At 44.4% G+C, this 22,683-nt stretch overlaps 1 long non-coding RNA gene across 2 annotated transcripts; it reads right to left on the bottom strand.

Moving 5' to 3' along the window:
- Positions 1-13,464: 13,464 nt before the first annotated feature.
- LOC126958680 (uncharacterized) lies at positions 13,465-22,470 on the bottom strand. Of its 2 annotated transcripts, none has more exons than XR_007727268.1 (3): positions 22,266-22,470; positions 19,005-19,136; positions 13,465-13,721 (listed from the first exon to the last, which is right to left on the bottom strand). It is a non-coding gene; the product is annotated as an uncharacterized LOC126958680 (long non-coding RNA). The 2 variants fall into 2 exon arrangements; XR_007727269.1 differs by lacking the exon at positions 13,465-13,721 and adding an exon at positions 17,238-17,469.
- Positions 22,471-22,683: the final 213 nt, after the last annotated feature.

Below are 22,683 nucleotides of genomic sequence, written 5' to 3'. Positions count from 1 at the left end.
TACATGCAGTGCTTGTCATGAATGAAATACGGACATTGAAGCACCATCTTAGAACCACACTGACCCCTGCCTTTGTCTTGTCAGCCTGTGGTTTGCTGGCAAACTGGAGATTGTTTGATGAAGTAGCTGATAATCAGCCGCGATTTGAGAATGCCCGCTGGATTCCAGAGCATGGCCTTCCTGTGTTAGAAATGCTTTGAGCTGCCAGGGGCAGTCTCTTCATTTAATTGGATTTGCTTCGTGTGTAAATCTTGCCAAGACAATTGGCATGTAGACAGATGGTGGGAGAACCAGGGCTCCGACAAATTGCTTCGAGATCAAGGTGTTCAGACTGGCACCAACAATAACAAGAGTGAGAAAACATGCATCCCTCCCATGGGCCTCTCAGAATTCTAAGAGATTTCTCCGGCTCCTTTTGCAAGTTCCACTGGGGGGCCAACCAAGTTTAAAGTGAGGTTTGACCCTGCAACACAAGAGCTTCAAACCTTCACTTGCAGAGTTGATTTTTCTAATTTAAAACAGATAAGAGATGTCATATTTGCTGATAAAAATATGATTCTAAAGCAGGATGTGATTTTTGTGTGTTACTGCATTTTTATTATCCCAGGAGGTACCTGGCTTCTCAGTGCTTTTTTTTCTTAATCTCACCATTTTCTATAACTGCTCTTTTTTTTTTTTTTTTTTTTTTCTGGCTGTTTCCAGAGGCAGCTGAAGTCTTATTTATTCTAAAGGATTTGGTCAAATCAGAGGACACCATGGGCTTTTTGGGATGTCCTGTCCAAAACTTTTTCATTCCCTGAGAAAGTTTTTACCCCCTCGTGAGCCATCCCTGTTTGTGGGTCCAGACCCTGCTGTTCAGGAATTGCAAAGGTATAATTCAAGTTTCTCTGCAGAATTGGTTCCTACTCTAAAGGCCTGAGGTCCAGGGAGCTGGGTTTTCAGAGACTGACATTTAATCACAGCCCTTTCCTCATCTAAGAGTTTGAATGAATTGAGAAATGTGTCACAGGAATCAGAGATGGAACAAAACCTCAGCTGTGCTCCAGGATAAAGCTGAGTTAGAGAATTCCACTTGTACCTGCAGCCCACTTAATTGAGCACCCCACTCCGTCACAGGCATATCTGGCACTGGCTAGTCTCCCACACAGGAGGCCACACAGTTTTTAAAACTTTTTATTTTGAAATAAATATTCACAGGAATTTGCAAAAAAAAAAGTGTACAGAGAGGTCTCCTGTACCCTTTACCCAGCCTCTCCTGATATTTCAATATAAAAACCAGGATATTGACATTGGTATAATTCAAAATTTGTATGCGCATGCAGTGTGTTTGTGTGTGTGTGTGTGTGTGTGTGTAGTTTCAGCTCGTGTTTAGCTTCCTATAACTACCACCACAATCAAGATACCTAGGAGTACCATCACCACAAAGTTCACTTGTGCTCCCTTTGGGAAAAGGAGTATTTACCCAATTCCTATACCCCCACTATATCTTGGAAGCAATGAACTTGTTTTTGATTGTTACAAGCTCATAGGTAGAAGGGACTAGCCTTGTCTCAGATGACTTCAGACTTTGGACTTTTGAGTTAATGCTGGAATGAATTAAGACTATGGGGGAAGGTTAAGAAGGCATGATTGTATTTTGAAATGTGAGAAGGACATGAGATTTGGGAGGGGCAAGGGGTAGAATGATATGGTTTGGGTTTATGTCCCTTCTCTAATCTCATGTCAAATTATAATCCTCAGTGTTGGAGGAGGGGCCTGGTGGGAGGTGACTGGATCATGGGGGTGGATTTCCCCTTTGGTGCTATTCTCATGATAGTGAGTTATCACAACATCTGGTTGTTTAAAAGTGTGTAGTACCTCCCCCTTTTCTCTCTCCCTCCTCCTGCAGCCGTGTGAGACACGCAGGCTTCCCTTTTGCCTTCTGCCATGATTGTAAGTTTCCTGAGGCCTCCCCAGCCATGCTTCCTGTACAGCCTACAGTATTGTGAGCAAATTAAACCTCTTTTCATTATAAATTACCCAGTCTCAGGTATTTCTTTATTGCAGTATGAGAACAGCCTAATACTACTGGCAACAGCTGACCTGCTGGGTAATACTCAGCTTCCCTTGCACAGGCCTCCACACTGCTAGAAGCCAGTTCCAGGCAGTTATGCAGCATCATCTCCTACCATCCAACCCGTCTGGGCTCCAGCCACGTTGGGCAACTTAATGATCTGCAAGGTTCCATGCTTCTGGCTGCCCCAGTGACATACCCATGACTTTCTCTTAATTGCTCCTCTCTCCTCCTAGATGAGTCCCCACACCCACTCCTTGTTGGTCCTCTGCAGAATCTCTGGCCAGTCCCCAGCAGAGCTGACCTCTCTCCTCTGAACTACCCTGGAATGCCCTTGGAATTTTATTAGCTCCTGTTCCGCTTATCCACTTATTTTTAGTCATTCAAGAAGCTCATGGAATTCAGCCTTTCCCAAATGTATTGGCCCTGGCTCCAGGGCAAGTGGGCTATGCAGAGCAGGCACCATGGTAGCACCACTGCGGGTACTCACTGCAGGGCCCTCACTGCAGGGCCACATGTTTCTCTTAGATAAGGCTGACAGGAGGGGCTGTGCCTGGCTTCAGCCTCATTCTTCTCTCCACCCACCATCTTCTCTCTCACTTCTTCCTTCCCCTGTGCAAGGCACCATGTACCACAGGCATGTTCCCAAATCTAGATCTGCCTCACTGTATGTGAATGTTATGTCCCATGCACCAAATGCTAGTGTCCTTAGCTACGAAGCTCTACCTCTCACCCCGTCCATCCTCCTGTTACCCTACATGGCCCCAACACCCCTCCCCTACATGGACTCAATGTCGCTTGGCTCCCACGGGGATACCCCTACCCCATGCTTCCAACACATCACTGCATCTGCCCCTAAGGCACCCTCCTGCGGCCCATCTCAATGCACACATTGAGGTGGAACCCCAGTAAGATTCTTCCCTGAAGGTGCTGTCAATCAGCATCGAGCCAATTAAGCCAATTACACCAATCCCCACATGTAAAAAGGTTCGTGGATCTGTGTCTGAGTTTCTTGGCAACTCAGGTCTTAACCAACAATGAACTTCCTCACCCAAGTGCTTGGGGATCCCTGTTTCTTACTGGATTTGACAGGGAGACCAATAGCTACTTTTAAGTACTAGAAAAGATCAACTAGAAGAGTAATTCATAGAAGATGAAAATCAAGAAAACAATGTCCAAACAGACTCCCTTCCCAGTGGGCTCTATCTCCAGTTCCTGGGGTTCTTTAAAATGTGCCATGAAATAAACAGAGCTAGGTGCCTTCAGGCATCTCTGAGGTCACTCAGATTTGTTCAGTCTGTGAGGGTCCATATGGGGAAGTGGCTGACAGTGGGAGGCAGCCACGCAGGGGCTACAGGAAGCCTTGCTGCAGCAACAGTATCTCAGGGCAGTCTTTGACCTTCAAGAGATGTTCTCTTACTTCTGAACTGGAACTTTGCCCTTCTCTTTAGCCTCCAGCTCTGATGGAAACAGGTCATCCTGTTGGCAGGGACCTCCCCACACCTGGCCTTCTCCTCTCCCTGGTCTGAGTTCAAGCTCCCACCAGCTCCCTTACAGCTGGATCAGGGGACCATCCAGGACTCTGCACCTCATGACAACCCCAAAGGCCAGGGTTCCCTTTGAAAAATGCCTGAGGCTACACAGCATATTTGGGCCCAGTTCACTTACAGGCACAAGCATCATGCCTTTAAAACACTTAGTGCAAGTTTTCTAACTTTCTTAGAAAGTTGGAAATCGTAGAGTAGAATGAATCCTAACGGATGGAGGCTGCATCACTGTAGAAAGTGAGATAACTTCAGTGGACGGTGACATGACATCAAATTAAGTCAACTTCATTTTAAATTTAAAAGAAATTAAATTACATGGGAGAACATTTTCAGTCCTGCTTATTAGGGCAAGAAGAAAGTTCCAGTTTGCTGGTGCTATTTCTCTAACACCCCCACACCACACACTGGTCTTCCTCTTCAACAAACAGGAATGAGGCTTCAGGCTCTGAACCTTGATCAGGTAACTACATCTGACCTGATGTTAAGGATACTTTCTTATTTTTATTTTACTTGTGTTTTTCAATAGGTAAATCTCTCTATATATTTTTTCAATATATAAATTTCAATATATAAATATATCAATATATATTTCAATATATAAATATATTTTTTCAATATATAAATCTATATATATGTGTGTGTATATATATAAATGTATGTAACTTATACATTAGAAACTTAAGTAAAAGTATCCTAATGTCAGGTCAGATGTAGTGACCTGATCAAGGTTCAGTGCCTGAAGCCTCGTTCCTGTTTGTTAAAGAGGAAGACCAGTGTGTGGTGCAGGAGTGTTAGAGAAATATATATATAAATGTCTCTATTTATATATATAGAGAGAGAGTGAATATATAATATATATTTAAGCTTCTAAATATATGTTACGTGTGTGTGTGTGTATATATATATATATAGAGAGAGAGAGAGAGGGAGAGAAAGAAAGAGGCTTAAAGGGAGAATCCACTGGAAGAAAATGTACTGATTAAATCACGTGAGTGGTGCACAGACAGTGGACATTGATGAGGAGCATTGACCACAGCTGTAGACATGGCTACACAGCAGAAGCATTATTTGAATGATGGACAGTTGGGAAACATGGGGAAGTAAAATATTCTTGTTTCAGAGATGACAAAAGCAAATCAGAGTGGGGCCAAGCATTTTGCTTCACGGAGGTGTGATGGCCCTATGAGGCCCAGGCACATGGCATAAATTATGTTCTTACTTTTATTAATAGGATATAATCTGTGGGGGAGTCACTGCTAGCTTCCTCTACAATGTCTGTCTTCCTCTTTCCTCCAGCTACTTGCCCTCAATGTCTGGCTGGATGCAATGCTATTCAGACAAAACACTCCCTCTTTGGTCACCTTCCACACTAAGTATGACAGACGACTATGTTCTAGTCAACAAGCTGAAAACAGAAATATTTTGTATAACTTCCAGGAAATCTCTTCACAAGACAAGCACATGCTCTCTTTTCTCCACTTCAGTCATCTTGCACTGTGGTACCAGGATGTGATGGCTGGAGCCCTAGGAGCTATCTTGGGCTGTAACGATGAGGCCACATGTAGCAAAGCTGGAAGCAGCCTGGGAAGCTGATGAATTTATGGACCTGCTGCACCTGCATATGAGAGAAACATTTGTATTGTGTCTAAGCCCTTTTGATGTAGGGATTTTCTTCTCCTATGTGCCACCAAACCTAATTTAAACTTATATATACACATATATATGTGTGTGTGTGTGTAATTATATATTAAATATGTAATTATATGTGTAATTATATATTACATATGTAATTATATATTATATATGTAATTATATAATATAACCTTTGCCTCTCAATATAGAATCCTTTAGCATATACAAAAGCCTGTAACATCCACTGTTTTGTTTGATCCTCACAAGGCTTTAAGAAATAGGCACTTAAAATTCTTTTTTTAGAAGCAGATGTAAAGGCTAAGGCCCACAGCTGGCACAAGACCAGAGGGGTTGATGAGGTCTAGGACTTCTGGACTGGAGTCTCAGCATCCAGTATCCCTGAGTTGGTGAGGCTTACCCTGGGCCTGACTGTTCCTGAGACAACCCACTCAGGAAATCCCTCACCTCAAACAGCATCTGGATTCTCCAAGCAGCATCCTTGGGTGACTTAGGAGAGAACTCTGTACAATATTCAGTAAAGCAATCCCTCTTTACCTGCCCCCTTCCTGAAACACACAGGCCTTCCCTGAGTGACAGTTTAAAGCCACACTTGTGCTTTCATTGAATATTAGAATAAGAAAGTGCCAAGTGCAGACTTTGCACCATTTATTTTTTACAAATCCACAATGGCCGCTTCCATACCAGTCACTAAGGTCATGGAGGCTGCTGTGTTTTTCTACCCGAACCAATGAACATAATTCCTGCAGCAACACTTCTGGATGGGTGGGGATGAGTGGCTAGTGCGGGGCCAGAACAGCCCAATGATTGCACACTCTGGATAGAGCTTGAGAGCCCAGCCCCCTCTGTGTGGCTCACCAGGTATGGAGCTGCACTGAGTATTTTTGCTGCTAAGCTTGATAAAGCAATGAAAAGTTTGTAGATTGTTAAGTGAGACTAAATTCCAGGCAGATCTTTAAAAATAGAAGAGCTTCACCCAGACACATACAAGACAAGGCAGCCTGATCAGAATCCAAACCAAAGCGAGGAGGCCTGTGCTGCAGAATAGTAGGCACAGCAGTGAAAGCATGATGGGTTATTGAGGACCACGGTCTCAAAGCAAGGGAGCCTCCTAGACGTGACTTTAAAAGCTAGGATAAATTAGCAGCAGATGCAGGGGCCGGGAATCAATCCTTCTAATGGACTCCATATTGTTGCCTTCCTCATTAGGGTTCCTTACCTAGTCTGTGGCCTCTACATTTTAAGAGACATGTCAAGACCTGGAGACGGGCCAGGGAAATGCAATAAAAATGATTAAGGGGTAGAGAAATAGGTCTTGGGAAAGAGGAGTGAAAAATTAGTGACTGGAGAAGACAAGGCCACAAGTGACTCTAACCATGGCCTTTCCCTGAAAAAAAAGGTCAGAAGCATCTGAGCTCCAGAAAACTCACTCCACACCCTGGCTGCGTCCAATGAATCCAAATGTCTAGGCATTTTGAAATAGCATCTTTTAAAGCTTTTTAAAAATTTTTCATCCAGCTGGTGTTGTGTGAAGCCAGCCTGAATGTAAATCAAGCACAGACATTTGCCTCCAGAAAGATATCTCTACCATGTGTTGGTCTCTGGTTTGGGGTTTCATCAATTAAAACCAACAAAGGAACTCGTTGAGTCTAACATTTAAATAAAAAGAGCATGAAGGAGATGTTAGAATTCCCAGAGAGGTTAGAGAACAGGCTTCAGAGGGGACATAAGAGAAAAGGAGGGGAAGAAGGCAAAGTCAGAGGTTTTATGGGTCAACTGTGGTTGATGAGCTGCCGTCTTGGGTGGGCATGGCCACCATGGGTGAGTAAACTGTGGTGTCTGTCCTCAGGGGAGTCTAAGGGTGTCCAGTACAGAGTGAGAAGTGTCAGGATGGAGTCTGAAGCACAATGGCAGAGGGATGAGGATAAGAAACACCCAGCTCCTTCTGGGCAAGGACTGTCTCATTTAGTCCAATGAGGTATTTGCTTCCTCAGCCTGAGTTGTTTGAAATTAAGCCCCTTGCCCCAGGTTGCATGGTCAATAGACAGTGAAATGCCAGCTCCAGGGCCATGTTCCATAGCAAGGGAGCCAGGATGAATTTGAGAAAGCAGCTTTAAAAATATCCCTTTTTATCCATTTAAAGTATCATCTCTTAGCTATATGAAGAGAAGCCTACATCATAGAAACCAACCAGAGAGCACTTACTAAAAACCAGCCTCATGTGAGATTGTGTAGATGCTCCTGGGGAAACCAGGACATGTGACCACAAGTGATGAAGATCCCCTTGAGGAGAATCAGACATGGAGCGTCACGAACACTCATGGCTCCAAGCCATCACAGAGATTCCACATCATCCACCTCTTCACCTCCACTCAGTTTTACAAAGGTCCATCTGGGCCCCAGAGAGGTGAAATGACTCAGCTCACAGCAGAACTTGTGAGGGAAGATCCTCTGCTCCAACTGCAGTCTTTTGACTCCAACTCCAGGGCTCTCTCCAGCACCCAGCATACCTGGTTACAGATGACAGGAACCAAGGAAAGGTGCCAGTCATGAGATAGAAGGCTGTTTCTACCTGGAGAAGGCACAGTGGCTCTGGGAGGAAGATCAGAGGTGGAGAAGAAAAATTATTATACTGAGCTGATGAAAACCTTAGGGAATGAGGAAAAAACAATGTCATCCATGAAAATCTTTCCCTCTTGGTCTACACACATTAGAGTTAATCATTAAGAACATCAATATATGCCTTTAGAGAAATCAGCCATGATGAAAGCCACTATGAAACTGATAAAACACATACACATGCACATGCAGCTGTGATCTCTCAGGTTTGCTGGCACTAGAAGATGATGAGAACCCAATAATGCAACGTGTGCTATTAAAGGATGTTAATAACACTCTAATACAGCATTGTGAATAATGCAATATTGACTGTAGAAGTGGAGTCAGGAAACTTGAAAACAGCAGAAAAGGAGGGAAAACCTTCCCTGCAGATAATTCTTACCCATTGCCACAGGATCCCATGGGTGCTTCTGTGACAGGCCCTAATGCTTGCCTGCCTAACAGCCATTCCCCCGCCTCCTTGCTAGCATGACCCTGGCTTCATATCAGGGCCACACACTCTGCTGAGGGCATGACTCACCGTGATCTGGCCTAGGATGGCAATACCATTCCCTGTTGCTTGATGGCTAAGCCCCCAACCTCCCTGGTAATTAGGGGTACCCATGTGATCCGCTTCTTGCCAATGAGACTTATGGAAAAATTCTCCAATCTGGAGGGCTGCTTGAGGTGCACCACATAAGACTTGCCCACTCCTGAGTGAAGCATAAAACAGAAGTATGTTATTTCTCCTATCGTATAGATTGAGCAAAGCCCTGGCCAGTTTTTCCTCCATCTTTCCTTATGAGACACTGTGTTCTATTTACTGCCTTCTCAGCTCTCTGCATATTCACCCATCTCTGACACCCCCACTCTGACCATGCTGATTATTAGAAGAGTCGGGTGCACTTTGCTCTAATGGTTAAGCACCACCATCCAGCCCAGTGCTATCAGCAAGCCCATTTCTAGAACAGTATTTATCATCAACCATGGCTTACAGAAGACAACTACTATGGAGCTTACCAAAAATGCTGCTGCCTTCTCACCAGGGCACTCCTTCGTGGCCTTGTTAAGTAAAATGGCCTCGTGTTTGTATATCTGTTATATTTAAGGGCAGTTAAACTGGAAAATGTTTTTATTTTATAGACTTCCAAGTATTTTTTATTATCTAAGAAATCTTGATCTGTTTTCTTCTCTTGCATGGAAAGGAAAGATGCTGAAGGATGGGAGGTTGTTTGGAGAGGAAGATCTGTTCTCAAGCAACAGCAGTGATGCCAAAAGTTTCGTTATCAACAGAAGCCTTAAGATCAAAGGATGACAGTAACAAAAAATGTATATCTTTTACCTAATGTACTTTTTTTGGAGCATGGGATTTTGGAGTGGCAGGCCACATACATAGTATATTCACTCCAGGATGGCTGCTTCTCTGAGCCCCTTTTCTTTTCCTTGAGACGGAGTTTCGCTCTTGTTGCCCAGGCTAGAGTGCAATGGCGCAATCTCAGCTCACTGCAACATCCACCCCGTGGGTTCAAGCAATTCTCCTGCCTCAGCCTCCCAAGTAGCTGGGACTACAGGTGCCAGCCACCACACCCAGCTAATGTTTTGTATTTTTAGTAGAGATGGTGTTTCACCATGTTGGCCAAGTTGGTCTCAAACTCCAGACCTCAGGTGATCCACCCGCCTCAGCCTCCCAAAGTGCTGAGATTAGAGGTGTGAGCCACCACGCCCTGCCTCTCTGAGCCCCTTGATCCCTCTTGTCTTCCCCTGACATGGCAGTGCTAGGACTCCTCCTTCACTTGGTGTATGCTTTTGCTTTCCCCAAGCTTCAGGCGTCATGCTAGCAATGTATTAGCACCATCTCCCAGGTTCCTAGCCAGAGGCTACTCCTGTTTCATGGACAAATGCTCCCCTGTCAATAAACCATTCCTTATTCAATTTTATGTTCTACATCTAAGCATCTGAGGATCCAGTCCCATACTCTCCTATGTCCTGCAGTTTCAAGTTGACTAGGTCCTTCAACTCCTTCAAAATATAGTTCCTCTCTTCACTTTGCTGGCCCATCCCTTAGCCAGTCATCTTAGGTTGTGACTGAATCCTATATATTGGTCTGAAGGACAAGACAGAAGGTGGAGGTAGATCTTGGGGGTGGTGGGCAGAGGGGACATTTTATCTGCAAGACAGAGGCCTCTGCATTATCTTGGAGTAAGGGAGGAGAGCTAATCTTTAACATGGAAGAGTGGGCTCATACAGGCCCAGAGGGTTGAGGGGATTTTTTTTTTTTTTTTTTTTTTTTTTTTGAGATGGAGTCTCACTCTGTTGCCCAGGCTGGAGTGCAGTGGCATGATCTCAGCTCACTGCAACCTCTGCCTCCCGAGTTTGAGCAATTATCATGCTTCAGCCTCCCCAGTAGCTGGGATTATAGGTGCATGCCACCATGGCTAATTTTTGTATTTTTACTAAGGATGGGGTTTTGCCATGTTAGCCAGACTGATCAACTCCTGGCCTCAAGCAATTCGCTTGTCTCGGCCTCCGAAAGTACTGGGATTACAGGCACGAGCCACTGTGCCCGGCCTAGGAAACAGGATTTTTTAGTACATCAATGCAGATGTCCCATCCCAAATCTCAGGGAGCCTAACCTAATCGGGATCCTGACTGTTGCACACCAGACCTGTCTTCTCAGTGGTTCCTCTATCTCATAACAAGTTCCAGGTCTAATCCTGGGTTTTGTTCTGCCCTCCACCTAGAGCAAGTAAGTCTCTTTCAAAGCTACCAGAGATGCCTTCCAGTTTCCACATTGAGCCTTAAGTTGGTGATGGATCACTCACAGCCTTTCATTGTCTTGCTCCAATATATTGATGGCCCCATCAATTGATAGCCATCCAATCCCATAGTCCTTATGATTTCTAACTTGTAAAGTTTGACTAAACTCTTTAATGCCTTAGACTTTGTGCCTACCATGCATCCCCTTCCTCTGGCAGCCCCAGCGAGGCCCCTACTCTCCCAGAACCACATGACCCCATGTCTTTGGCAGTCAGGACTCCATTTACCACCAGGAATGGGCTTTCATTACCAGCTGACTAGGGGGGATCCAGTTCCAAAATCCCATTTTATAATCTTCTTCCTCAGCCCACTGCTGGCATCAACTGCTGTTGCTCAGATTCCTAGGAAACAGGCTTTGAAATGGAGAGTCAAGCACACAGGCTTTGGGAGCAATTGCACTAGCATCCTCAGAGGATCTCACAAGGAGCTGTGAGGCTGGGGTGGTTGTGAAGCTGAGTTATCCTAAATCAAAGCAAGGTCACTGATACAGTTTGGCTGTGTCCCCACCCAAATCTCATCTTGAATTGTAGCTCCCATAATCCCCATATCTGTCATGGGAGGGACCCAGTGGGAGGTAACCGAATCATGGGGGTGGTTTTTTCCCATCCTGTTCTCGTGATAGTGAATAAGTCTCATGAGATCTGATGGTTTTATAAAGGGCAGTTCCCCTGCACAGACTCTCTTGCCTGTCACCATGCTCCTCCTTCACCTTCCACCATGATTGTGAGGCCTCCCCAGCCATGGGGAACTATGAGTCCATTAAAGTTCTTTTTCTTTATAAATTACCCAGTCTTGAACATTTCTTCATAGCAGTATGAAAATGGACTAATACAGCCACCAGGCCTTTGTGCTGCTCCATCCACCAGTCTGTGGATGCAAGCTGCCCCCAGGGAGTGGACTAGCCTCCCTTGAATGAGACAGCTCCCTTCAGACAAAGACAGGGCAACTCCTGCCGAGGCACATGCTATGAGTGGTCAGCAGGCAGTGGTCAGCTGGAGCGGTGAGTGCCTTGATTTTTCAAGGGAGACTCAGGCAACACACAACAGTATCCACTATAGCCTCTTAGTCTAAAAGACCTCGATGAAACACAAAATTCCATCCCATCCCATTGGGTGAAAATAAGTAAAGTCGATCAGAACTACAGGGAAATGAGGAAAGAGGAATAAAATAAAATCACATTTGGCACACAAAATTTACCCCCAAGGATGCTACACATCCATAAAACATGAGCCACAAACATGATTCTAAGATTCCCAGTGACAAGAGGGAAATGCAGTCATTTCCAAGAGTTACAAGATCCACAAGACAAAAACTTTCCACCCCCTCAAGCATATGTTTTTCTTGACACTAAGGTCTGAGAGGTGTTTGTTCTCTGGGTCCTGATAGAGTGTGAGCTTTGTGATGTGGACAAGAACACCAGCATCATCCCTGTGGTCAATACAATAGCAAGAATGTCAGAGCAACTTCTCAGAGCATACCTAGAAGCTCACCTCAGGTGCAGCCCCAAAGAGCAGCGGCTAAGCAACTTGAAAAGTCCATGCCTTCCCTGAAACAGCCTTCCTGTACGTGAAACATTTCCCAGGCAATTTCATCTTAGATTCCACCTTCACAGAGAGAAATGTATGAAAACATTTTTGGAACACCTGTCCATCCGTTGGTAAATTTTTTTTAAAGTGGGTACAATAATTGCAATAATCTATTGCATTTTTGAAACATTTGTTCAGCAAACAGTCTTTTTAAAAAGCAAATCATTTTCATTTGGTTGAAAAGCTGGTGATAAATTAAGCCTTTTATGCTCATAGAAAATTTTTTTTTGTTTTATTTCCAAATCTCTCCCTGTCGACATTCAGAGAGACATATTTATGGAGAAAGCAAAACAGATGATCTGACCACATTGCTGAAGGAGGGCCACATCTGTCTCCAAGTACCCTGAGCCACTTACCAGGATAAATCTTTCTACCACAGAAACATTACAACACCAGGCTTCTGAGACTCCTTTCCAAATGGCCTGCATTTCCAGCTTCCCTTCCCTCCTAGAGACAGTCACCTGGGTCTCAGTCACTCTCCCAGCCCCCCACATATCATGACCCCTATTCCTCTTTCTCCTTGAAATTCTCCAGAGCTCACTCACTTGCATCTGCTCTTACTTCACGATAAGAACATACCTTCAGTCCTTTCCAATTTGAGGTCAAGTTCCTTCTCCGTAAGCATTATTCTCCCAATATTTTGCTACTTTTCAAATTCGTATTTTCCTCCTTTTGAAGGACTCTGACCTCCACCATGAGTCCAAGTATGCAGATGAAATTTAAAACACTTCCCCATTCACCTGCTCCTTCACCTTTCAGTGACATCACATAAACGGCACTCTAGAGACAAGCCCAGGGCCTTACCACTCCCCATGTGCTCTCTCCAGGAGACAAGACCAAGGCCTGTTTTTTCCACTTAAGTCAACAGAAGAGCTGTCCTCAGGCTGCAGTCCTGCCCTGGCCAGTCAAATTTGGAATCCACATGGAATGCAAAGTCTGTTTAAATGAGACAGTCAGAGGGATCATCTTCAGGCTATATGGGGGAAAGGAGGGTCGTGTGGGTGGAAAAGAGCATGGATGGGTTTTGGATTTAAACAAAACTGATGTTGAAGTTTCCCTTATCTTTATCTTTCTAGGTTTCACTTTTCTAATCTGTTAACAAAGATGTTCAAGCCTACCATTCAAATTTGTTGTGAAGATTTAAAGGAAACCCTGTCTTCTTGATTTGGGTCCTACTTTAGCAGATCATGAGACAAAGATTCATATGCAAGTAGTTTATTTGGAGATAAATTTGTATTTGCTTACTAGGGCTGCCATAACCATGTACCATGGATTGATTGGCTTATACACCGAAATTCAGTGTCTCACACTTCCCAAAGCTGGAAGTCCGAGATCAAAGTGTCCAGAGTTGATTTCTGCTGATGCCTCTCTCCTTCCTCAGCTTGCAGATGGTCATCTTCTCTCTGGGTCTTCATAGGGTCCTCCTCTGTCCTTTTCTGTGTTCAAATTTCCCTTATAAGGACACCAGTTCTATTGGATTAGAATTCATGACCTCATTTTAACTTAATTACCTCTGCAAAGATGGTATCTCCAAACACAGTCACATTTGGGGGTACTAGGGATTAGGATATCAACACATGAATTTAAGAGGACATGATTCAGCCCATAACAGCCCCCTAACCTCCACCTCCCCACAAACAAACAAATGGTAGGGAATGTGGAAATTAAACAGGGTACAGAAGGAAGCCAAATGGAGTCAGTTACTGCTCTCTGCAACTGGAATTCAATCTCACTGAAGAATCCTAAGAGATGGCAAGTCCATAATTAGCCTGAAAATTATCCCAACAACTCCCTGCTTCTCATGAGTTGAGGGTAGTGTTTCCATGTGGGAATTCCCTCCTGGAATTTCTCAGAAGGTTTTTATATCCTAAACCCCAAATCCCAAGAAAAATCATGTGAGAGTTCAAGGACATGGGAAACAGAATTGTAAATATGAACAATCAACAAAGAACCATCACTGGTTCTAACAAACCCACTGAGTCAGGTCTAAAGCAACAGCAAGGAAGGCTGCCATGGAGAGTGGAAGGTGAAGGTCACTTTTCCTGGAACCAGGACAGGAGCACACAGCAGAGAAACATCATATCTAAGCAGTCAGCAGTCAGCCTTGTTCATAGGGTGGCCATGTGACAAGGGTGTGTCCCTGGTCCTGGTTGCTGCTAATGCCATTCTTGCAAATACAGTAAGTATTACTCAGTTCTTATGCTTTGTGTGCCTCATTCAAAACATATGAGTGGTGCTGGTGTTTCAAAAAATAAGTTTAGGAAGCAATCAAAGAAGTCCTTAAATTGGCCATTTTGGCATGTGATTCTGTGTAGTGCTGTTAACCCTGCTAGAATATTGAATATTGTGTTACACAAACACTACCCCATGTTTTCTAGCATTTGAATATTTGCCATAGGCTATGATTCTTTGTAAATACAACAAAAGCACCTTTAAAGATACTATTAAAATACTAAATACTACTTTCCTTTTGTAAATACAACTATAATGCAGAATAATTTATGATTTTAGGAGTTCCCAAGAATTTAGATGTCTCATCCTCGAATCCCTAAGATAAGTAATATGTCAGGAATTTGGAAATGCTAGTTACTGGATACTGGATATGCCCAGAGCCATTAACCCCCTGGCTCAGAGCTCATCCTGTAGGCAAGTCTAGACCTGCTCCAGGAGGCAGAGGGACATTCCCTGAAAGGGGCTGTGGCATTCTTAGGGAGCATCCCTAGATGGATAGGGGACTCTGGAAGAATCTGGCAGGGCACCAGCAGCATTGACTATAAGTGCCTAAGATGATACCAGGCACAGGTCTCAGGACCGCCCTGGGCAGTGCTCCATCACAGCTAGGTATCACCAGGGGATCCTAGGCAGTCCTTCCCCTAGGGCCCCCCCTCATGTTGTCCGACAGCCCAAACCTGTTTTGATGGGTTCACACTCCCCTGCCCCTATGCCACCCATATCTGACAATGTGCCAATCTGGTTCAGCCTGATAATCCTGCTGACTCTGGGCCCTTTCATCCTTAAATCTCATGCAAAGATGCTTCACCTTCACCTGCTCCAGGAGGTTTCGCGGGCTCAATCAGAAATGGATTTTTCTTCCTCATTTTTTCTTCCAAAATAAATCCTTCTTCACTCCACTTCTAAATCTAGTGTTCACAGCAGGGACTTCAAACTCAGGCACGGGAAACCTCCTCCTCACTTGTAAAATCACATTCCTAGGGCACAGGCCCTCATGAGCCCTGGAGCTGGCATTTCAGATACTTCTCCAGGTGCTGCCTGATCCTTTGAAAGGGCTTTTGGTGGGAGACCTTCCCTGAAGCAGGGGGTTGCATGATTTTCATATGATTCAAAATGCCCTTCGGAGGATTTTTAAGGGAAGATTGCTAGGGAACACTCCCAGTAATGCTGATTTAAAAGGTTTGGAGCATATTTAGTGTTTTATCGCACTGCACTGGTGGTTCCCAGGCAAGTGGCCAGGAAGCATATGGCCCTCCATGTGGCCTTCCTTTGGCAGCATCCTCGTTTGCTCTTGGGGAAATCGGCAGCCACCATGCCCAGTGCCCCTTCACCTCCCTGCATCCTCTCACTGCCAGCTCAGTCAATGCAGCTATGGATATTCTCTGCCTCTTTCTAAGGGACTTCCGCTTGCAGGTGACAAGCTTTTCCCCATCATGTGGATAACTCTGCCACAAACATGTATCATTAAAACCTTATCCTATGTATCTCTTAACTCTGAAACTCAGTGCATCAAGCTGGGTCCAAGAGGCAGAAACATGATTAGTAATGGGAAGATGCTGAGAAGATGGACTGTCCTGTATGGGACAAGGAGAAGTTTAATATAAAGAATTGTTCAGCTATGATACCAGAGCAGCTGTAAATATGAAATGAGGACTCTAATGGGACCCAAGGAAGGGCAGACTTCCCTCAGGCTGGTGTTCAGGCCTCATAGGAGAAGGTGTGGCTGCAGCCAACTGGATGATGGAGTAGTTCACCAGGATGCCTAAGCCAGAGCTGCCCCACAGCTGCCAGGCAAGGGGGAAGCAGCCCTCCAGGGTGCAGGCTGGTGAATGGGCACAGAGGGGGTCACTATGCTGGCAGTCCACCCATAAGGAGAGAATGCAAAGCCTGGGCGTGTGTGTGTGTGTGTCTGAACTGGAAGTGCTCCGGGAAGGTGGTTGATGGGCCAAGACAGGCAGTGAAGGTGCCAGGGGGTCTGTGCACTCTGGCCGCAGGGCTAGGGCACCACCAGATGGCCCCCACAGCCACATCCCTGACCGATCCTTGCAGTGGGAGCCAGGAAATAACAACAAAAACGCGGCTAGTGGAACCAGAAAGAGATGCCCTTCCTCCTGCAATGGCCCTCCAGTCCCCTCTGCTGACCAGGCTCGCTATGGTGTTCACTGTGAAGGAAAAAACATCCATTATGGCCCAGGAGGGACGGTAGAGAGAATTTGCAGTTGAGAGGATGTAAGGTGATGATCTGCACAGTTACGAAAACACTGGAGGAATCTGCGTCGTGGCACTTTGAGAATTATCAAACCCTAAAATGTTTGATTTTCCACTGTAAGACTGCAGACCGCATAATGCAAATCTATTACATGGAGAAAATAGAATTCAGCAAAGGATTCCTCTTCAAGGAGGGCTCTGGTTTAAAAGGGGTTCCTCGGCAGCTGTGCCAAGACATAATTTTTCTCTCTAAGATGGAGAATTGTTTTTTGTTTTTGTTTTGTTTTGTTTTGAGACTGAGTCTTACTCTGTTGCCCAGGCTGGAGTGCAGTGGCACAGTCTCAGCTCACTGCAACCTTAAGATGGAGAATTTTAATCAAAATATTACCTCTCTCTTCTCCAATCTCTCTCTCTCTTTCTGTCTCCTCCCACTTCCCCCTGTTCCTCCCCAGTACCCCACCTCACACACACACAGCACACACACCACAGGTAAGCCAGGAAAGGAGTCCTGGGCCTAGAAATAAGAAATTTGCTACCCTCTCAGTGAAACCAGTAGTAAATCCAGAGGGTACTGAGCCACATTCTCTCATTTGAAATGCAGGTCTGGCTTCAAACACCGGATGGTTGGACCCTGTGATAAATGTACACATTAGGCAGCTGTTGGTTTCAAGTAACAGAATACTTAACTAAGTGTGGCTTGAAATCCAGACATCTGAAGGCAGGCTCTGGGAGGACTGATTCTGTGACTCAAAAATATCAGAGCACTGGGTCAACATCTCTGGGAAAAAAAAATGCCTTATTCCTCATGTCACAAGATGGCTGCAGATCTCAAAGCATTACATCCTCACATATGATTGCTCAAAACAAAGAGGATGGGAGCAAGGAGTGCCTTCTTTTGGATTGCTTTATTTCCTTAGGAGGAAGAATTTTACCCAGAAAACCCCAGCTGACTTCCCATAACATCTCATTAGCCATGATGGGGAGGTCACATTTTCACTTCTACACTGATTGCTGGCCAGGGGCATGACATTGTCATGATTGGCTGACACCATTCATGACTCATGCCTATTTACTCCAAACAGAAATACAGATCCATTGGTAAGCAAGAAAAGAATCAGCGGACAGGAGGCAGCCAACAAGACCTTACACACATTTTTGGTTTGTTTCTTGAGCTAGGGTCTCCCTACGTTGTCCAGGCTGGTCTCAAGCTCCTGGGCTCAGGGTCCATAGCAAATATTTTATTATACCCTCTCCTCTCCACTCTACATTGTGGAAGTGTTAAGAGAGCAATTATGTGCGGAAAGTCAATGCCACATTTTAAAAACTGAGTTTTCAATTACATGAAAATACTGCTGTTGGAAATTAGAAATCAAACTCCCTTCTGCCATCCAGATAAGAATCCCTAACAAGCTATAAATAGTTGCTCATAGTAGGGCTGTGAACTGCATACTGTAGTCAGTTTTTTAAAAACAGTACTTAATTCTTCAATGAATTATAATAACTCTCCCCCAGAGATAAAGACGAAAGGCAGGAGAAATCAAAATAAGTGAGCTCAAGAGGGGCTCTCTTGCCTCTTTCTACAGTGTCCTTCCTGGGGTTCCTTAATTCCTTTGAGATCACAGTCACAGTCATCTGCCCATCTGTCTAGTGAAGGAAAGCCCTGGAGAACTGGGTCCTTGCTTTCCTCTGTTTGAAGGACTGACTTGTAGAGTATCTGCATCCTTCCTAGCAGAGATTGCAGCAGAAGACATGGCCTCGCCACCTCCTCTCCCACATACTTTAATCCTCTCCTTGGCTTCTTTTCTTTACAGAACTTGTTCCCTCTCCCCTTGCTTTCTCTTCCTCATTAGCATTGGTCATTAGCATTTTCCCTTCAGTTCTGAAATACTGCTCTCCTCTCAAGCCTGAGGCCCCCTGCAGCATGAGCGATGACATCGGTGTCCCTTCACCCAGCAGGAAGTTGGCACTGGCCCTTCTCATTGCCCCGCCCTGACACATTGTGGGGTGTCATCTCATAACACTCTTGCAGCTGCCTATCTATTTGCATGGTGACCTGGGGTCCTGCTCATAATTAGGAACCCTGTGGCCATCATACACAGGATGCTGGCAGAGACAAAGCAATTTAGGAAAAAAGCAAGGATTTTGAAGTCAAGCAAATCAGCTCCAACTCCCAGTTCTGCCTCTCACTAATTATGGGTATGGTAGATTAAAGATAGTTGAAATTTTTGCTCTCCTCCCATTGAGAGATGAAGTCTAATAACCTTCCCATCACGTGTGGGCCGGCTTGAGTGATCAGCTTGATCAACAGCTTACGGTAGATGTGATGATCTCAAACTTCTGAGGCCAGGTCATAAGAAGTCTTGCAGACTTTTGCAACTCACACTCTGGGGGAAGCCAGCTACCATGCAAGAAGTCTGATTACCCTGAGACCACCATACTGTGAAGCTGTAGGGAGAGAGATTGAGGTCGGAACAGCCCAAGCACATGTGTGAAAAAAGTGCACTTGAATTCCAAGCCCGGCAAACCTGAAATGAAGAAAACCAGAGGAATCTAATAGGGATCCAGAATCAAGCCACCAGATAAATGGTGACACCTCCAGGCATTTGAGCCAAACTAGCTGAGGCCTCAGTCACTGTGGAGCAGAAATCAGCCACCCCATTGTGCTCTGTCTGAATTCTTGATCCACAGACTCCTGAGCACAACAGAACGGTTGTTGTTTTACACAGTTAAGTTTGGGACACACATTTTGCTGCAGTAGATAGCCAGAACTAGGGGCACTGGGCAAATCCTCAACCTTTCTGAGCTTCCATTTTCTTCATCTATGAAATGGGGCCAAGGATAGCACCCACGTTACTTGTATTACCTATCTCATATGGATTAAGTAAAACAACGACCCTCAAAGAGCAACCCAGTGCTTAGTATATGACAGGCAATGACTCTACATTGGTCCCTTGACATAAGACAAAAACTAGGCACTATGTGTTAAGCTCCTAGTTAGGAGCTATGAATGACGGCTCATAATGCCTCTTACATTCTTGGGAGCTGACTGGCTTATGAGTGTCTCCTGAGATGCTGAGCACCAATCAGGCTGCCCAAGATCATTCAGCTTATAAAAAATATCTCTGCTAAACTGGAAAATGAGATCAACAGGAAGTACAGAGGATGACAACATGTATGAAGTAGCATTATCTACAACTTCAAACCCTTTAATACTGTTTATTATGATGGCTAATTTTACATATTCACTTGGCTGCGTCATGGTGCCCAGATATATGGTCAAATGTTATTCTTCATGTTTCTGTGAAGGTGTTTTTTGGATGAGATTAACATTTAAATTGGTGGACTTTGAGTAAAGCTGATTGCCCTCCTTAACATGGTGCATGTCATCCAATCATTCAAAGGCCTTAATAGAACAAAGACTGACCTTCCCCAAGAAAGGAAGAATTTTGCCACCCGTGGCCTTTGGAGTCCAACTGCAACATCCACACTTTCCTGGGTTTCTACCCTGTTGGCCTACTCTGCAAATTTTAGACCTTGCAGCATCCATTATTGCATAAGCAATATATATATATAATGTACATATACACATATATTATGTATAATGTGTACATACACACACACATATATATATACACATGTAACGTACATATAATGAGTCTGAAAGCAGAGGTGGAAAAAGCATTTAAGTCTCAGGAATAGCATATGGAAAGGTTTGGGACCAAGAGGAAGCAGAGCATATTCTAAAACCTTCTGTGGTTTAATAGGCAGCTGGGAATGGCAAAGATGATGCAGGAAAAGTAGGTAGAAGGCAGATAATAGAAGCCCTTTTGTGGCAGGTAGGGATTGCAATCTTCAGTGCCAACAGGGATCAGGCAAGTCATGAAGAATTATACTGAAAACAGGAAAGATTCATGAAAACTGTAACCAATGCACTGTTCCCTTTTAATGAAAAGCTTCCAAAATTCATATTACAAATGAATATCGACCAGGTGAAATAACAGACATCTACTGGTCAGAATGTATCTTCAGGCCACCAGTTTAGGTGATGAGAAATACTGGAAGTTTTTGAAACAATAGAATCATATGATCAGATTTGGGTTTTGGGAAGACCACTCTGGCAGAGATTGCTAAGATAGAAGCAGAATAGGGTGGGCTTAAAGGGAGGAAGAGCCACACCAAGAAGGGGCTATTGAGACTTCCAGGTAACAGATGCTAAGGTCTAAACCAAGGCAATGGTGATGGGCATGGAAATGAGGGACAGATTCTACAGCTCCTTCGAACTTAGAATCAGTAACCGCAGAGGAAGAAATGTAATTCTCATAAAGACTTCTATTATGACCAAATTTGCAGCATGTCATTTGAAGGAGTCATAGGCATATTTCTTTATATATGTCAAAAGCGTTAAGAAATATAGCCATTTCTGCAGTTCAGCCTGAATAAAACAGGTTGTTTTTAAAGATCCAACATGTAAAAAAGAATCTATCTTTTGAAGCAATAAATCAGATTATAATGTAACCAACTCTCTTCTCCAGCTTCTAGTTTTCCTAACCCAATCACTGCTTTTCTGGGTGAAACATCTCCATTAAGTCACCCATTTCTCAGCCTGGAGATGCAAGAAGTAGGTGGTAATCAATGCTGCATAACTGATGAGTGTAATAACAGAATGAAGAAAGGAATCTCATTAGCGGGGTCACCTCATTAGCATTCATTATGGCCAACAATATCATCCTTCTCACCTCCTATTTATTAATCAGTTAATTTAAGGCCATCAGCTTGCATATATCATTGCGTGGTAGCTTTCTGTAAGGCACAGCTAGCTCATTTTTATCATTTGACAAAAGTTCTTCTAGTGGCAATAAAGTCCCTTTGCTGACAGCCCTTGTGTTTCATTAAGGCAGTAAGCATTGGCAGACACATGAGGCTGGAGTTCTATGCCCAGTGCAGATCACAGTAAGATAGGCGCCAGGCCAGGCAGCAGGCCCCAGGCTCATCTCCTGCAGGACACTCAACCAGTCATGGCTGAGCCCCATATGTAGCCTGTACTTATCTGCCACCCCAGCTGACCTTAGTGACCTGAGATATAAGCATACTATTAGAGCTTTACCTCCATGGTCTCCTTTTAAAAGAAAAAAATCAAAAAAGCTATAACATATTATTTGTATCTACCTACATCCCCCCAGCACTCACCACCTAGTATATGCCCAGGAATTCTTACTGTTAGCACCTTTGATTCTCTGCATAGGGCTTTCCTTGGCCACGGGAGCTTGCCACCTGATAGATCTTAATCTTCTTACTAATGGAACCTGTTTACGAGGGGAAAAGTGTCTAGCTCTAGGGCAGAATGGAAATGTTATGGAACTAATGTTCCTCCCTGTGAACAGCTCTCAACAATCTCACATGAGAGTTGGAGGATAAATACCCCAGCTCTCTCACCCTTTGGATGAGACAACTTGGGGGCATGTTCTACACAGTATCCCAGAAGACCACAGTGGGATGAACTCTGGCTGCCCAGAGTGGTAATTTGCTTCTTAAGGCACCCTACAGTGGATTCCTTCCCTTTCCTGTCTTACTTACAGTTAGGGGAGGACTTGGAGGTCCTAACCCAAGGAAATACTCTGTGCTTCCTGAGATCTCCTCCTAAATGAACAACTTGCATCCAAACCTTCCTTTCAGTGTCTTCTGGGGAAGTCCAATGACTAGAGCTATGAAGAATTTTTCATTGACTTCAGATCCATTCTGCCCTACAATTTTCCTTCCTAAATATCTCACAGATGTGTCTCCTTCTCTACCAGCCCACTGTTTCTGAGTTCAGAACCTCATCCTTTCCCACTGTGACACAACAATGGCCCCTTAGTTTATCTAACTCTCCTCTTCTATGGTCCCTTCCCATTTACCTACTCTACGGTTCCAAGAGTGGTTTCTCTGGCAAAAATAGAGTAGATACATGGTTCAATCTTTCAACATTTTCCCACTGACTATGGAAAGACTTTCA

Source organism: Macaca thibetana, chromosome 7, assembly GCF_024542745.1.
Source record: "Macaca thibetana thibetana isolate TM-01 chromosome 7, ASM2454274v1, whole genome shotgun sequence".
Classification (NCBI taxonomy): domain Eukaryota; kingdom Metazoa; phylum Chordata; class Mammalia; order Primates; family Cercopithecidae; genus Macaca; species Macaca thibetana.
Note: the sequence above shows the minus strand (reverse complement) of the source record. Positions and strands in the feature narration are given on the sequence as shown.